This window comes from Halichoerus grypus, chromosome 5 (genome assembly GCF_964656455.1).
Source record: "Halichoerus grypus chromosome 5, mHalGry1.hap1.1, whole genome shotgun sequence".
Taxonomy (NCBI): Eukaryota; Metazoa; Chordata; class Mammalia; order Carnivora; family Phocidae; genus Halichoerus; species Halichoerus grypus.
This window is the reverse complement of record NC_135716.1, coordinates 138,566,846-138,580,987: the sequence shown is the minus strand read 5'-3', so window position 1 is coordinate 138,580,987 and position 14,142 is coordinate 138,566,846.

The following is a 14,142-nucleotide window of genomic DNA, read 5'->3' as shown; positions in this document are numbered from 1 at the left end:
GGAATGGGGTCCGATAGGTTTTCCAAGAGGGGGCTCTACAGCAGCCCAGAAGGAGGGGCTGTAGGAGCCACCAGCGCTGGAGCTGTGGACGCAGAAGGGAAAGGCTGGGCTACCAGAACCTCGGCGCTCCCAGGAGGAGCTCCCACAGCTGAGGCTTGGATCTTTCCGGAGAGGGGGCCCCAGGAAGGTGGGGCGCACCACACGGGTGGTCACAGACCTCTGAGAGGATGCAGGGCGGCTGGTGCTGGGAGCGCTGAGGGGAGCCGGAGGCCGTTGGTGCCCCCATCCCCTGCTGCTGTCCCATGTGGGGAAGGAAGGCCTCTCTCTCCCTTCCCTCCTGTTCTGAGGCTCCTGCCAGTGTCTTCCAGCGGCTTGATCGAAGCGTAGGCATCTGGGAAGGGAGTATTGGAAAATATAGTGAGAAAACTGCCAGCCCCACAGAACAGGATATAGAAAGGTGAGCCTGGAGCCCAGACCCAGGGAATAAACATACAGCATGTGTATCTTCATCCATGTAATCCTTACAGCCACCTCTGTAGGAACTATTTTTATCCCCATTTACAGATGAGGAAACTGAGGCAGAAAGAGACTCGGTAAGTTACCCAGGGTCATGCAAAAACTAAATGGCAGGGTGGGATTCAAATCCAAGAAGTCTCTTCCAACTTCCATCCTATAATCACTATAATATATCAATTTTCTTTTTAGATTTTATTTATTTGAGAGAGAGAGAGAGAGAGAGAGAGAGAGAGAGAGAGAGAGAGAGACTACTCGTGGGGGAGGGGCAGAGGGGACAAGCAGACTCCCCGCTGAGTACAGAGCCCAACTCGGAACTCGATCCCAGGACCTCGAGATCATGACCGGAGCCGAAGTCAAATGCTCAACCGACAGAGCCACCCAGGCGCCCCTCCACTCAATTATTTATTCAATAAAAATTGAGTACCCATTATGTGCCAAAGACTATGCCAGGGGCTAGGGATAGTAAGTAAAAAAAAACTGAGCAACTGTTCTTATGAAGTATACAGTCTAGTGGGCAAAAGAAGCATTATCCAAATAAACACTGCGACCAAAGTAAGCGTGTGGTTGTGATGAGGGTTAGAAAGGATATATTATTAATGTGATAGCCCATTGAGGCTAGTAGGACAGATAGAAGTTAACCAGGCAAAGGCAGCAGGCAGGAAGGAGAATGTTCTGGGCAGACAGAACAGCACGCATGTACAAAGAGCCTGTAGCGGAATGGAGCTTGGCACCTTTGAGGGAGGGGAGGAAGGCCTGTTCAGATGAAGGGGAGAAACGGAGAGGAAATACAGTTCAAGATGAAGCTTGACACTTAGGTCAAGATATTGCAAGGCCTTGCAGGCATATTAGGGACCTTTGTCCTATCCCTCTTCTAAGAGCATCATAAAACACATCTCAGTCAGACGAGGCTAGATCTATGCTGTGATACAAACAAGTCCAAAACTTCAGCGGCTTACAACAATAAAGGCTTGCGTCTGATTTTGCACATCTGTCACAGGGTTGTGTAGGGTCCCGGTACAGAATCTCCTCACTCGAGGACCCAGGGTGAAAAGCAGCTACCGTCTCAACCGTTGCTGGATGTGTTAGCGTGGGGGAAAAGGAGCATGGCAAGGCCTGGCCTGGCTTTCAACAATTCCATCTAGAATGACACACACCACTTCCACTCACAGTTCATTGGCCAGAGCATGTCCCGCGGCCATGCCTCGGTTCAACAGGACCAGGAAGGAGACACCTCCCTCAGGGAAGCCTAGAGAACACTTATTTATTTATTTATTTTATTTTTATCCCTGTAGAGTTAACATACAGTGTTACATTAGTTTCAAGTGTACAACACAGTGATTCAACAATTCCATACCTCACCCAGTGCTTATCATGACAAGTGAACTCTTAATCCCCTTCACCTCTTTCGCCCATCTCCCAGCCCGCCTCCCCTCTGGGAACAATCGGTTTGTTGGCCAGGGACTTTTACAGATTAGCCTGAGGAGGAGAGGGAAAGGTGCGGAGTGGAGAAGGTCGGCAAGAGACAGGCCAGCAGCGGACGGTGGCCGGGGCTGTGGGGCCTGCAGTGGAGCGGGCGGGTCCGAGAAAGTCATAGGGTTATTTAATAGCTACTGGGTATTGAGCTCTTTAACATGTTTTAACCCATTAAATATCATATTTTCTCTCTTATGACTGGGGCTCAAAAGGGTAGGGTCAGTCCTCAAAACACATTTCTGACTCAAGTGAATAGAACAACTTCACACACATGTGGCTTGGGGCTAAGCTTAGTTCGATGGAATCAGTCACTTTACCGTTTGGTGAGGACTCTGGCCAATAGTAGGCACTCTGGTCTTTATTATTCAGAGTTAAGAAACGAACTAAAGTCATTCAATGACTCTTATTGATGTGTGTAGATACAGGGCTTGGGATGAAGACAATGTAGAGGTCAAAGGCACAGACTCAGGCACAGGACTGCCTGGGCTGAATCTTGGCTGTGCATCTTATTAGCTCTGTGGTGTTGGCAAGTGCCTCAGTTCCCCTGTTGGTAAGATGGGAATAATAAAAACGACCCCTACCTACCTGATAGGACTGCGGTGAGTATTTGTTGAGTTGCTGTTCATAAAGGGGTGAGTAGTATGGCCTGGCACATCGTAAATGTTATGTGAATGCTTTAACAATAAATAAGTGGTTCCAAAATGTGGAGATAAGGCGTTCTTTCAGTGCTTTGATGGCATAAGCCTTTGACCTTGTCATTTCCAGGCCTCTATTTGAATAAACTCTGAAAAAAATTTCATTCCACATCTGCCTCAATGAAGTAGGAAGAGGGAGCTTAAAAAATATAGTCGAAGGTTTGAGGACAGACACACGTGGGCTTAAATCTTGACATTTGGGGTCTCAGTTTTCCTGTCTGTAAAATGGGAATAAGGATAGTACCTACCTTACAAGGTACTTGTATTAATTAATGTATGTAGAACTCCTGACACAGTATCAACCATATGACAACTATTATCATTTGCAACCCTGGGTTGGTGCATCCCTAAGAAGAATGCTGATACCTGGGAGGGCAATACATGGTGGAAAGAAGCTTGGGCTTGCAAGCAGAGGACTCACATGTGAGTCCCACTTCCCCCATTTACTGGCTGTATGATATTAATAAGTTAGTACACTTCTCTCTGAGTCACATTTGAGAGATAGGCCCAAATAGCTCAACGAATATGGATGAGAATGTGCTAGGAAGCACAATTTCAAGCATCAGGCACTAGACTTGATTGAATAGAACCCAGCTGGAGGGTCCCACCTGGCTCTGGTTCCCATTTCCCTCGACAGTGTTAACTGCCAGGGAAATCCACTCTCATCACACAGGGAAAGATGGCCAAGGGAGGTGGTACTAGTCATCATTTTAACCCCTCAATTTCTGGCTCTTTGGTAAAAGAACATGGCTACATTAGAGAGGTCTTGTTGGCATTTAGGGGAGAAACAGGGCTTCCCTTGACCTAGGAGGAATGAACTAGCTTCTATTCCTCTCTGAAACACCTCAGCCTATATTCTACATTGGCTTTCCATCTGGCACAGTTTGGATTTCAAGTTCATTACAAGGAGCCCTAGTAAAACAAATAAAAAGTACATTTATTTCCACTGTCACGTTTAAAATTTTTTTATTATGGAAAAATACCATATATGTACAAAATAGAATTGATTAATGAACTCCCATTGCACCTCCTACACATCACTTACAATTAACCCCTACAGCGTCTGTACCCCATCCCCTTCCGGGCCACCCCCAGATTGTTTTGAAGCAAATCTCAGACATCCTATATTTCATCCGTGATTTTTCAGAACACATCTCTAAAAGACAAAGACTCTTTTATAAAACATATTCAAAGTACTATTTCACACCCCAAAATATTAACAATAATTCCTTAACATCATCAAATAACCAATCAGTGTTCAAATATTCCCAACTCTCTTGCAATTTTTTAATAGCTTTCCAACTAAGAATCCAAATAAAGTCCATATACTCACTGACCTGTATGTATCTCAAATCTTTAAATCCACAGGGTCCCCTTCCTTCTCTTTTATTTTCCTTGCAATTATTTGCTGAAGAAACTGGGTTCTTTGTCCTGAAGAGTTTTTCAGTCTCCGTTTTGCGGATCGCATCTCTGTGGCATAGGCCTGTTCTACCACTAAATTGGAAGCATATTCCTGACCTTGGGAGTTGACCCATGGCATGTAATCCCAAAACTGCCTCACACACTGTCATGGGATGGACCAGGAAATTCACCTTGTGCTTGTGCCCTGATTGTGGAAGCTGGAGGCAAAATAACGGAACCAAAGTGAAAGAGGCTCTGGGAGCTGTTCACCAACTCCACCCCTACCTGGCTTTTTTCTCTGGCAGGACCCGTGGGGGCAAGGGAGAGTCTACCCAAAGGACAAAGAATACTGTCTTCTTGGGTGCCTGGGTGGCTCAGTCGTTAAGCGTCTGCCTTCAGCTCAGGTCATGATCCCAGGGTCCCGGGATCGAGTCCCACATCGGGCTCCCTGCTCCCTGGGAAGCCTGCTTCTCCCTCTCCCACTCCCCCGCTTGTGTTCCTGCTCTCCCTGTTTCTCTCTGTCAAATAAATAAAATCTTAAAAAAAAAAAAAGAATACTGTCTTCTTTACCACCTACTGCAAACAAAAAAAAAGGAAAAGAAAAGCCAGCTTCCACCTTAAAGGAGAGCAAGATGAATAATTCTGGTCAGTAAAAAGTCTTCTGATCAGATAAAAGCCTTTCTGCTCTTGCCTCCTTGTTCAACAGGCATCCTCTTCCCTTATGAATACATGGCTGTGGGGGCAGGAGACAGTCCCAGGGCAGGGGAAAGGAGCTCTCCCATCAGGCTCTATGGGGCAGACGGGGGCCATAAGATCGCTTCATCCAGCCCCTCTGCTACTTGCACACCCATCTTCATGGACTCCGAACACTGGCCTGAGCCACATTCCTCTCCGTGGAAGTATAAAATCGCCTTCAAAACAAACCAGACCAATTATTGAGTACCTCCCACGTGCCAGAACTTGGGGCTGGCAAAGGAGATGAATCTGAGATCACCCCAGAAGAGTACAGTGTCTAGCAGAGAAAACAGACATGCAAACCAAATCCTTGCCCCATGGCCTTCTAAAGACCAGGAAGACATCATGTGCCACATAATCTGGGCACCAACTATGGCCAAGGGAGAGAAAGCCACAGGGAGGAGATGCACAGTCTAGGTCTTCAAGGATGAGGAAGAGTTCTAGAGACTGGCGAGAAGACACAAATATCAATAGTGATGATAGTAATAATAACAGCTAGCAGTTACTGAGTGAGCCCTTCACAACACACATTATTCTAAGTGCTTTACAGGCATAAGCACATATAATCCAACCCCATGAAAGAGAAATAATCGTTATTCCCATTTTACAGATGAGGATGTTGAGGCGCAGGGAGTTTCAGTAATTTTCCTTACTTATATTAATAACTACCTGTGTGGGGCCCTAACATTCAGGGGCTTAAGGGGTAGATACACTTCTAAATCACAATTAGTCCGAATGTCAGTCCAGCTCACTGTCCTCCCCCAAGTGCCTGGAATAGTGCTAGGCACCTAAAAAGTCACTTCATACTGTCAGAGGATGAGCCGTGGTTGTGTCAGCTTTTATTTGCCCCTGCAGATCTACTCTCTCCCCCACCCCTCTCGAAACTGTTCTGTGCTCAGGAGGCTGACCTGTGTGGACCACATCAACGGGCTTCCTTGGCCTGAGGTCATCAGCTGGGATCAGCCCATCAGAAGCCGCTGCGGTAGATTGTCGGGAGGGAGGGCAGTGATATCAGGGTATTTTTATTTCCCTGGCTCCCTCCCCAGGTCCTCTCTGACTGGTGACGGTCCTCAACAGAAGAGGTCACAGTTCCTCTCAACATGGCTCTCTAGCCCTTAATTTCTCTTTCTGTGTTCTGATTAAGAGCTCCCTCCCCTCACCCCTTTAGGCACAGGGATAGTAAGAGCTTTGGGTGACTGCTCTGTCCTTTGTAATTTCTCTACATCTTTTCCACACCTTTGTAAATAGTCTTTTTATTAAACCCCTCTCAAATGATCTTGAGTTGAATGTGCCATCTGTTTCCCACTGGAACCCTGACGGATAGAGTGGTCAAGCCAGAGCAGGCTTCTAGAATCTTCTTTTTTCCTCAAATTCCAGCAGAGGCTCAGATTTATTCACCTGATGGATGTCAAAACCATAAATTTTCCCATCTTAGTTTATCCTAGATTCAGATGGCTGGACTCAACCTTCAAAGGTCGCTGTAGTCCATTTCCCTGCCTCCAGCTAGGAATCCCACCTCCCCACCACCACCCCCGACTGCTCCTGTCAGAGGGAAGTATATCTTACTTTGAAGATCTCCAGGTAAGGAGATACCATAACTCATTTTAGTGTCTTCATACTCCCAGCCTGATAAATCTCCCTCCTGTCTAACACGCACCCCTCCTGTTACAGGTGAAGCCTATTTCCTTTGTCTGCTCCCTGGCAAGAACTGAACAAAAGATCCTTCATTCTTTGAAAATATGCATTAAATCGTCTTTACCCTCCTCTAGTTCCAAAGTGCAGATCAATGAAAGCAGATCATCTGCCCATGCTAGTCTCAGGTTGTCAACCTAGACATCTAGGAGAACACTGTGCCATAACAAACTTTTACAAGAATGAGTTCTAAAAGATTTGTCAGGGGAGGGAGGGAAAGATGGAGTCCCAGCGTCTGCTGAAAGACCACTGACTGGGCTCCTGACAGGAGTGATGGGGAATTCTTCGTCTCCTTTGATATATTTATCCACTTGACCATTTATCCTCACCTGTTATCCCGACCCTGAATTCTGGAGGGTGCTGATTTGCTGGTAGTTATGGGCTCTGACAAAGCAGCTGCTTTGTAAACAGAAATCCACTATTAGCCTTCAGGTCTCCGCTGCTTCCCTCCATCAGTCTCCGCCCAGCTGGGCTTCCACTGAACTTGACCTGAGCCAGCCGGGCACCCGGATCAGCAACACACCCCAGGATCTGATAAACCTCAAAGCCCACAGACCATTGTTTAAAAATAAATTTTACTGAATTTCAAAGTTTCTTCCCAAACTCTGATACACACGTACACACGAAATCCCAATTACATATTTTAAACCATGTATCTAGATCTTTAAAGTGTTCTCCAACCTGATACGCTTCTTTTTTTCTCATTCTCAGATGGGTAAACATACTCACACAGGGCCTTTACCTCATGCCCACAAAGGCATGAATGACTGATATGTCAGCCCTTACTGATTCCTACTTCAATTAGATGCCCAGCTGTGACACCCTAGAGTCAACACTGGAGTAGGTGCTTGGCTTTTGTCACCCAGTCATCCCATGTCACCCCACTGTGGTTACCCTAGTGCCCCTGGCATTGGAACAGACTCCAGAGCAGGGGAGAGAAGAAACCGGAAATGGTTTGTTTTTTTTAAGATTTTATTATTTATTTGAGAGAGAGAGCGAGCACAAGCCAGGGGGAGTGTCAGAAGGAAAGGGAGAAGCAGACTCCCAGCTGAGCAGGGAGCCGGAAGCAGGGCTCGATCCCAAGACTCTGAGATCATGACCTGAGCCAAAGGCAGGTGCCCAACTCACTGAGCCACCCAGGCACCCCCCAGAAATGGTTTTAAACTGGACATGGATCTAATAATTGTAAATTTGACAGAAATCGCTGGCTGGCCTGAATGTACCCAAAGGTGTCTAAATTGAGTTACCTGCTGAAAGACAGCTGGGAAGTTAAGAATCCGAAATGAAAGAGTTACATGCTGTACACAGCTGAATGAGGCCTGGGACATCGCAGACCCTCTCCAGCTGCTAGGAAACATGAGTGCAGGGAGTCCCGACCCCGAACATGGAGGCTGACTAACTTCGCGGGATGGGAGAAGAAAGAAACCCAAAACTCCTTGTTTTGACTTTCCTGTAGCAGCAGGGACAAACCACAAAGAGTATCTGCGTGAACTGTCCTGTAAAAATAACAAAGACAATAGCAACAGTTATCACCAAAATTGAGAATGGTGTGCCAGCCATTTACCAATGTTATTTTATTGGACCAGTGCAAATATTGCCCGCATCACAACGGACGTGGTTGTGCTGCATGGCTCAGTTGCAATTGTTCTTTCCTAGTAGAGCCTGTTGCTCACAGTCCCTATCAGCTAAAGAGAGGAGAAAAAAAAAGGTCACGGCTGGAGACCAGGTGCATGCAGGTAAATCCCTAACGTGAGTACAGCCCCATTTCCTTACTCCGCTCTTCTGACAAACAGACCCTGAACTCTGGCTCCCCGTTGAAATAGAGCGGACCAAGGGCCAGGGTGCAGTCCTGGCAAGCTAGGGACTTGCTAAGGAGCAAAACTGAAGAGGGTGCCAAAACATTCAGTAATGAAGATAAATAATACTTTAGTGCAAATACATTTCAAATAAAAATGAATGCAAAAATAGTCATGATGAACAAAAATCAAATTTTTCAATAAAGACAGAGTAAGTATTCCTGATTTTTCTTTTTGTCTCAGGCTTCAGTATGGCTCAGCATATCACTGTTACTGATCCTAAAAAGATGAAAGAAAACGATCTTTATTCACAGGCTGCATGATTGTCTATGAGGTAAATCCAGAGAATCTACCAAAAAATTGCCTACAATTAATAAATGAGATTAGCAAGTATATAAATCTGCCCAGGCTGCTATAACAAAATACCATAGACTAAGTGGCTGAAATAACAGAAATTTATTTCTCACAGTTCTAAAGGCTAAGAAGTCCAAGATCAAGGTGCCAGCAAGGTGAGTTTCATTCCGAGATCTCTCTTCTTGGCTTGTAGGCAGCCACCTTCTCTTTATGTGCACACATGACCTCTTCTTTGTGCAGGTTTGAGAGAGAGGAAGTTCTCTGGTGTCTCTTATTGTTATCAGGGCACCAATCCCATCATGAGGGCCCCACCCTCATGACCTCATTTAACCCTAATAACTGCCCAAAGGCCCCATCCCCAAATACCATCACTTCAAGTATTAGGGCTTCAACATATGAACTGGGGCAGGGGTAGGTGGGTGGGGAGACAAACATTCAGTCCATAACAGCAAGGTCAAAGGATACATGGTCAATATACAAAAATCAATTATATTTCTATGGAATAGTAATGAACAATTGAATTGAATTTACTATTTACAGTAGTAACTCCCCCAAAATACTTAGATACAAATCTAATCAAATATGTTCAGAATCCGTATGCTGAAAACTAAAAAAACACTGGTGAACAGATTAGATAAAATCTAAATAAATGCAGAGACACACCACGCTGTTGGACGGAAAGACTCAATGTTGTTAAAATGTTAAATCTCTTCATATTGATCTGTAGAGTCAATTCGATCTCAACAAAAATCCCAGCACAATGTTTCATAGATATCAACAACCTGATTTCAGATTTTTTCATGGAAAGGCAATGTGACTAGAAAAGGCAGAACAATTTGGAAAGAGAGAAACAAATAGGAGGTTTCACACTATCTGCTTTCAAGACTTACCATAAAGCTACCGTAATCAAGACAGCACAGTATTGACAAAAGAATAGATACATAGGTCAATGGAACAGAATACAGTCCAGAAAGAGTTTCATACAAATACAGTGAACTGATTTTTGACAATGGTGCAGAGGTAACTCAATGACGAAAGTATAGTCTTGCAACACATGATTCTAGAAGATTGAACATCCACATGCAAAAAAGGAGGAGAATAACCTCAATGTCTACTTCACTTTGTACAAAATTTAAGTCAAAATGAAACAGAACTAAATGTACAATCTAAACTTATAAAACTTCTAGGGGCGCCTGGGTGGCTCAGTCGTTAAGCGTCTGCCTTCGGCTCAGGTCATGATCTCCAGGTCCTGGGATCGAGCCCCGCATCGAGCTCCCTGCTCCACGGGGAGCCTGCTTCTCCCTCTCCCACTCCCCCCGCTTGTGTTCCTCTCTCTCTGTCAAATAAATAAATAAAATCTTTAAAAAATAAATAAATAAATAAATAAATTTATAAAACTTCTAGAATAAAATATACTAAAAAACCTTTGCAACCTTAAGTTTTGCAGAGAGTTCTTAGATACAACAGCAAAAGCATGAACCATGTAAAAAAATACATTTGTCTTTATTTAAATTAAAATTAAAATATTTTGCTTATCAAAAGACACTGTTAAGAGAAGGAAAAGTACAGCCATGCACTAGGGAAAAATATTTTTAATTTTTTTTATAATTTATATTTTTAATTTATTTTATATATATAGAGAGAGAGTGCATGGGCAGGAGGCAGTGGGAAATAGGGAGATGGAGAGAATCTCAAGCAGACTTCCCTCTGAGCGTGGAGACTGACCATGATCATGACCTGAGCCAAAATCAAGAGTCAGATGCTCAACCAACTGAGCCACCCAGATGCCGCAGGGAGAATATATATATATATATATATATTTTTTTTTTTTTAAAGATTTTATTTATTTGACAGAGAGAGACACAGCGAGAGAGGGAATACAAGCAGGGGGAGTGGGAGAGGGAGAAGCAGGCTTCCTGCAGAGCGGGGAGCCCGATGCGGGGCTCGATCCCAGGACCCTGGGATCATGACCTGAGCTGAAGGCAGACGCTTAACGACTGAGCCACCCAGGCGCCCCTATTTTTAAGATTTTTTCTTTTTTCTTTTTTTGACAGGAAGATAGAGAGCACAAGCAGGCAAAGTGGCAGGCAGAGGGAGAGGGAGAAGCAGGCTCCCCACTAAGCAGGGAGTCCCACACGGGGCTCAATCCCAGGACCCCAGGACCATGACCCGAGCTGAAGGCAGACACCCAACCAACTGAGCCACCCAGGTGTCCCCATATTTTCAAAGCCTATATCTGACAAGGAACTTATGTCCAAAATATATAAAGAACTTTCAAAAATCAACAATAATAAAACAAACAACCCAATTAAAAATAGGCAAAAGATTTGAACAGGCATTTCATCAACAAAGAACAGTTAAATTTACTATATGTAAATTAAAAATAAATTTTTAAAAACTTAAGGGATTTAGCTAGACCATACTCACATAACATTTTATATCTTTGAATAAGTATGTTAGCAAATAAAAAAGGAGGAAATCAGTGGACTGAGGATCCAACTCAATAACTTGTTTTAAACCACTAAATAATGCCTGAAGAAAGTAGAAAGAAGAGAATGAGAAAGAGAAAGAAAAATCATGAAAGACAAAGCAAACATGCAATAGAGGTCAACACAGCCATAAATTTGTACTTTGAAATGAACAATAAAATTGAATACTGTGAGGAGAATGACCCATAAAAGAGGAGCTTAGATACACATTTAAGCAATGTCAGGGATGAAAAGGGGGGATATGACTATAGATAAAGGAATCATTAAAAATAACATAATAAGAGAAATTCATTGAAATAGTTTTATCCCAATGAACTAGAAACTATTGGCCAAATGGATGTTGGACAAATTCCTTAAAAATCCTGACACTAGACGAAATCGAAATCTGAACTGTCCTATCAAAATGAAAGAAATTAAAAACCTTCCCAGGAAAACTCCTGTCCCTAGTATCTCCAACAGTGACTTCTGTTAAACATGTAAGGAAGAAAGGATGCTAATAGTTCATAACTCTTTTAGAAAATAGAAAAAGAGAAACCCATCTAACTATTTTCACCTTGATACCAAAACTTGGCAAGGATATTATCAAAGAAGAAAAGTTGTGGGCCAGTCTCATACATGAACAGAAATGGAAAAATTTTAAACAAAACCTTAACACAGAGTCCAGCTTGATAGTAAAAGGGCATACAGTACAACTGGTTTGGTTTTATTCTAATAATGCAAGGTTAACTTAGCATCCTCAAATCAAAGTAATTTACCTTATCAACAGAATAAAGGAGAAAGTTTCTTGGGATAAATCATTGAGCTACAGATTTTTTTATTTTATGCACTTATCTGTATTTGTGTTATACTTCCTAAGTCAAAAAATTATTTTAATGAAGACCCTCAAGGCAGAGAACGCTACCTTAAAATTCACACATCTTTTACAACTAGAGATACTGGTCAATACAAAATTGTTAAAAGTTAATTGCGGGGCCAAGCTTGCAAAGAAGAAAGAGAAATCCTCCTGTTCTGAAACAGCAGAAACTGAGAACATAGTGGTAGCATCTAATGAATCTGAGGCAGCCCAGCAGGTGGAGATTGGGGACCTTCATGCCCGTACAAGTCCAAGGGCTTGGGTGTTACTGCTGGTGCTAGTTTAGGGTTTGCAGGAGATTAAGAGCTCAATTTTAAGCCACAGATGCATGTGAGACACTGAAGTCTAGGAGGCAGTTGGCTGTTAAACGTCAGAAGCACAGGGGAAACAAAGTAAGCTAGAGCCCGAAACTGGGGAATCTGGCTTGTTGGTGGGGTTTAAAGACTGTCTTCAGAGGCATGAACCCCACAGCACGCTGTGCCTCCCTCCACAGTAGCCCTCTCCCCATTAATAATGGCATTTTCAGCTTATATATCTGCCTTTCCCTCTAAATTCAAGGCAGGAAACATTTCTGTACCCTCAGAAAAGACATTCCACAAACGAGCCATTGGACAATTGGTGACTGTGGCAAATGGCAGGAAGCCAGGGGAGGAATCAGGCTCCAGGCACCGTGGAAAAGCAGGTGAGCCTGGGAAAGTGGGCAGGATGTGCTAAGGGAGGGATAGCTGTCTAAGGAGCCAGCTGGGGAGCCTCTGAGAAAGGAGGGATAGTAAGAACCTGGAGTCGGCTTCAGAGGAAGGGAGGTTGGTGTCACCTGGGTCCAAGACTGCCCTCTTGCTTCCAGGGTCTGGTTCTCAGGAGGTACAGTTTGAGTGATGGATGGTTAGGAAAGTCCCTCCACTTCCTACCACCCAACCCTCCGGCACTCAGGCCCTGTGTTCCCATGGGGGTGTGATGTCAACAACCCACGGCCTAAGGTAGGACCCCAAATCTTGCCTCTTTTCTCATCAGAGCTGCGTCTACTCTGCTGGAGCAAAGCAGGGAGTCTCTGCACCATGAGTCCATAAATCTGTGCTTTCAAATGCTCTGGGCCACCCCTCTCCAGTCTGTGAATGATCACTTAACATCTCTCCTTCCAGAGGCAAAGAACCTCCCAGCTAATGAAAGAAACATCTCCACCTCAAGCAGAGCCCTTGCCCATGCCAGGTGCTTGCTGCAAGAGCTCTTGCCTGGCTCGCCCTCCTTTCTAAACGGCACTGGGTATCATTGCCAAGTGATCCTCAGGAGCACTCAGTCATCCTGGAGCACTCGGTCGCGTACCGGGACAGCTGGGAGCTGGCAGGGAGGGGAGGGGCACACGCCAGGCTCACCGCCCAAAGGCTGCTGCTTGATTATCTACTTACTTTTCATTTTCATGGAGGCCAAAGCACCACCAGAAGCCTCCCAAGCCTGACTCTTAGAAACTGAAAGGAGAATCAGAAAGATCAGTGAGCTGGCTGCATGCTCCTTTTCAATCACCTGAATATAGCTAGGGAGGCATAGTTATAATGTTGCCTAAAAAGGAAGAAAGGCGGACACAAAATAATCACTGGGATAATATGTGGCTGACTCTAACAGGCAAACAACTTCTGCATGGAAAAAAACAAAACAAAACAAAACAAAAACCCTGGAGGAAATTGACCAAGACAGCACACTGTATCTTCCAAATAGTCCAGAATGTGTATGTCTGCTCTATTTTCCAAAGAAGTCTATAACCCATATGCCTCATCTACCCATATTTTGAAAAATACCAATGCACATTTCTTTTGAGGTAGAATATTTAATACCATGAGAAATATTCATGATATAGTATTAAATGAAAACAGCAGTCCTTCTAATATGTGTATGTGTGTGTGTGTAGATTCCTTTTGTAATGGAACAATCTGAAATTAATGGGGTTCCAAAAGAAAATGGCTTACTTTTGGCCAACCACTCCCTTCAAACATTCTGTTGAATCTCCCTTCCCTGCTCCTGTGATATTTTGGAAAGGTGCTGTTTTCTGTTATGAGCATGTTCTCCTTACTTAGAACTTCTTTTCAGGAATTAAAGATCCATAGGTCCTTCCTCCTACCCTTTTCCTGCTGCTTCTGGTTTCTTCA